The sequence below is a fragment of the Callorhinus ursinus genome, unplaced genomic scaffold (genome assembly GCF_003265705.2).
Source record: "Callorhinus ursinus isolate GAN/ISIS: 27379988/994484 unplaced genomic scaffold, GSC_fseal_2.0 scaffold71, whole genome shotgun sequence".
NCBI lineage: Eukaryota > Metazoa > Chordata > Mammalia > Carnivora > Otariidae > Callorhinus > Callorhinus ursinus.
The window spans coordinates 6,181,827-6,186,257 of record NW_027397133.1 but is presented as its reverse complement, the minus strand read 5'-3'; the positions used below and the strand labels follow the sequence as shown (position 1 = coordinate 6,186,257).

The following is a 4,431-nucleotide window of genomic DNA, read 5'->3' as shown; positions in this document are numbered from 1 at the left end:
CAGCCTTACCGGCACGTTCTGGCCCCTCCCATGCTGATGCCAGTGGCCTAGGTCTGCGGGAAAGAGGCTCCGACCCCAGGTGAAAGGGAGTGACATGCTTCCATTGTGTGGTTTCCCTCATGCATTTAACGAGTATTTACTGGGCATCTGTGATGTGTCAGGCCCTGGGCTGGGTCCTGGGAGCTCCATCGAGAACAGAACAGATGGGGTTGCTGGATTCGTGGGATTTACCTTGTTATAGGGCCACGGGCAGTCAGAAAATCATGGCACTGAGGAGTCAATTTTAATACAGAGAAGGGCCAGGAAGGGAAAGTGTCTGGTGCGTCTGGACCATGTCAGGGGGTCTTAGCTGACGGTGGGTCCCATGGAGCACTCCTGAGAAAGTGACCTTTTGGCTGAGGCTGGAAGTGTGTGTGAGTGGACCTTTGCCCCTTGAAGGACAGAGGTGTGGAGGGATGAGCTGCCCACAGAGGTACCAGTCTCAGCGGGCAGATGCCTGGCTGGCTGGAGGGGCTGACGGAGTCCAGCGTGGGGCACCTGGAGAGCCAAAGGACTGTGACTGAGTGAGGCTGGGGAGGGTCAGACCCTGCTGGGCTGTGGGAGCACTGAGGAAGGCTCCAGGCTGCGGAGCAACTCTGCCGCCTTTGGTTGACTAGAAGGGAAATGTGGAAGAAAAAGTCCTGCTATGCAATTTTGTATTTTAAAAAATTTGTACTTTAAGTAATATTTCATATATGTATATATAATTTTTAACAACTTTTTTGAGTTATACATGTCAAATAAGAAACTCAACAGGGGTGCCTGTGTGGCTCAGTTGGTAAGAGTCTCCCTTTGGTTCAGATCATGATATAGTGGTCCTGGGATGGAGCCCTGTGGTGGTCCCTTGCTCAGCATGTAGTCTGCTTCTCCCTCTCCTTCTGCCCTACTTGTGTTCTCTCTCTCTCTAAAAATAAGTCAATAAATCTTTAAAAAATACTATTGGGGATTGGAGCCGGCTAGGTTTGCGAGCTCCGCTGAGGAGCGTTCATTCCTGGTCCCTGGCCCCTCAGCCGCATGGCGTGCGTGGCGACGTTGAAGCAGCCCATAGAGCTCGAGGCGGCGCTGCTGAGCCCTGGTTCCCCGAAGCGGCGGCGCTGCGCCCCTCTGCCCGACCCCACTCCGGGCCTCAGGCCCCGGACGCCGAGCCGCCGCCGCTTCTCCAGACACAGACCCCACCGCCCACTTTGCAGCAGCCAGCCCCGCCCGGCAGCGAGTGGCGCCTTCCAACACCAGAACAAATTTTTCAGAACATAAAACAAGAATATAGTCCTTATCAGAGGTGGAGACATTTAGAAGTTGTTCTTAATCAGAGTGAAGCTTGTACTTCGGAAAGTCAGCCTCATTCCTCAGCACTCACAGCACCTAGTTCTCCAGGTTCCTCCTGGATGAAGAAGGACCAGCCCACCTTTACCCTCCCACAAGTTGGAATAATAGGTGAGCGTCTCTTAAAAGACTATGAAGATAAAATTCGGGAGGAGTATGAGCAAATTCTCAATACCAAACTAGCAGAACAATATGAATCTTTTGTGAAATTCACACATGATCGGATTATGCGATGGTATGGGACAAGGCCAACAAGCTATGTGTCCCGAAGCTTTCTTGCACATCTGGGTACCAGGTTTGACCTCAAGAGATGGCTGCTGTATACTTTTTGCAACTGGTTTGATATCACATTTCACCTCCAACTTTGCATCCTGAGAACATGTAAACTTTTCTGCAGGTCCATTTTATGCAACTTGAAAGACCTTAAAACTTTCTGGTTGCCACAAGCATATCTTTCTTTTCTGCTCAGCCAATAAACAGCTGTGCCCTACTGTGATAGATTTTCCAAACAAAAATACCTGGAGCAGCAGTTTAGCAAAATATGCCCTCAGTGGCACTCAACAAATGGAGTTTCCCCAAGCACAGTTCTGTAAGAAGTGTGTGTGTGAGAGTGTGTGTATATGTGTGTGTGTGTATTTTAAGTTATTATTTGTATTGTGCAAATTTTTTTGATCTTGGGGATTCTGGCTGTGAATTTGATGCACGACAATTATGGTTAAAAACATTTGCTTGGTCTACAGAAGATCGTTAATGTTTTGTGACCATGTAAGTTGTAACGGTGGATTGTTTTATGTTGTAGGTATTATTGTTAAATACAGGGACTGTTCCCAGGCACAGAATATGAATAGTAAGTTAGGATGGACATTAGGTGTGATTATGATGACATAGCAAAGGTCTGTGGTCCTAGGTCTACAAATGCGTGGTGAGGAATTAGGACAAACTGGAGACGGGCCATTTGACACATGGACTCTGCCTAGCCGTGTTGAAAAATACTTTGACTCCAAGCCTTAAAATACCCATGTGGAGTCTGTGCTCACCTCATTCACACAGAGAGCTCCCTGGACACTGAACCTCTAAAAAGAAAAAGTCTCCCTGGAGCAGGAGCATCAGGGTTTGCTTGGGAGCACAACACAGGTGAGCGTGGGGCTGGGACAGCCCTTGGTGGCACTGCTATTTGGGAAGAGCCACTTTGCCTTTGTATTGGTTATTAAAAACAGAATTTGGATTCTTGTGGTCAGGCTCCCCCAAATTCTTTTTAAGAATGACCATGTTCAACTGCTTGAGCTTTGTTTTGGCAACCCCCTGCCCAAAGTTGCTTACAGACTGTTCTTCAAATTGTTTCCAAGGCTGTGGAACAGAAAGTAGCCTCTGTTTTGAGGAGATGGAAGTTAAGTATACATTTACTTTTTTACTGTGACTTGTTCAGGACCACGTTTTACAAAATGCCTTGTTTCCTTTATTATTGTTTCTGGAAAGGAAAGTTCTATTAAAATTGTTTCAGTTTGAATATAGAATAGTTTTATTAATTAGGGCTTATTTTGAAAAATTCTGAGTTTAATTCAAGTGTATGCCAGTACCTTCCAAAGTAAGGTAATATTCAGAGACAGTTGTTCTGATCAGATGGCTTAGAGAAATTCTGGAATATTCATATTCGAAGATGCCTTATTAATGAGTGTCTTTGACTTAAATCTAACCAAAAACTGCAACATTATTCCTTGTACATTTTCATTATATAGTGTTAACAAGCTTAGTTGCAAACAAATAAAAGACTTAAGCTATTAAAAAAATACTATTGTGAATTATTGTTAATTTTGTTAAGTTTGATAATGGCATTGTGGATATGTAGAAGAATATCACTCATAGGAGAGGCAGCCAAAGTACTTAAGAATCGGGAAAAAAGGGAATAAAAGGAAAAAAAGAAATGGTTCAGAAAAAAAAGTAAATGTGGCAAAATGTCACACTTTGAAACTAAGGAGGGGATACAGGTATTCTTTGTATTATTTTCCCAACTTTTCTGGATGTTCGAAAATCACCATAATAGAAAGTTGAAAACAGGGAGATGTGTAAGAACATGATTTGTTGCAGCGGAGGTCATGGAAGGTGGCATCAGGACAAAGATCTGAAGGATGGCAAGGAGCCAGGCATACAAAGACTAGAGACCACAGGCAGAGAGAACAGTAAGTGCAAAGGCCCTAAAGTAGGAAATAGTGAAGCATATTTAAGAAGCATAATGAAAGCTAGTCTGACTAGGACATATTCAACAAGGAGGAGAATGGTAGGAAATGAAGTTGGATGGGTTGGGAGAGTCTGGAGCATGTAGGACCCTGTAAGGACTTTAGCCTTTATTCTCCAACTTATTCACTGGAGGGATTAAAGCCTGACCTTGACATGATATGTATTTTTAAAGGATCTTTCTGGATTCTGTGTGCAGAAGAGATACACTGCAGAGAGGCTAAGGGGACCAGTAAGGAGATTGTTGCAATTTAATCCAGGTGAGAGACACAGATGTCTTGGACCAGAGTGGCACTGGTGGAGGTGGTGACAAGTGGTCTGATTCTGGGTATATGTTGAAGATGGAGTCAAACAGGATTTTCTGGAAGATTATATGTAAAATGCAAGAGAAATAGAAGAGTAGGGATGACTCCAAGGCTGTTGGCCTGAGTAGCTGGAGGAAGAAGTTGCCATTTATCTTGAAATGAAGAAGACTGCAAGAGGAACAGGTCTGGGGTGGACGTTGGGGGAGACAAGGAGGGATATTAGGAGCTTAGCTTTGGGTATGTTAAATTTGAGCTTATTGGACATCCAAATACTGACGATAAATAGGTGTTTGGATATATGAGGTTGGAGAGGTCCTGGCTGGAAATAGAAATGTGGAAATCATCAGCATGTAGGTAATATTGTATTTAAAGCCTTAACATGGGATGGCAGCATGAAGTGCAGGTGGGGGTGGGTAGTAAAGAAGAGAGGGTTGAGAACTGAGCCTCAGGGCACTCCAGGGTCTAGACGGTGGGAAGATGACAAACATGACAAAACAGTGGAAACTTCGGGGAGTAACCGGAGAGGCAGGAG

The 4,431-nt window shown here is 44.7% G+C and overlaps 1 pseudogene; it reads left to right on the top strand.

Annotated features, from left to right (window-relative positions):
- The first annotated feature begins 1,053 nt into the window (after positions 1-1,053).
- LOC112806955 (akirin-1 pseudogene) lies at positions 1,054-3,095 on the top strand (annotated as a pseudogene).
- The last annotated feature ends 1,336 nt before the right edge of the window (positions 3,096-4,431 follow it).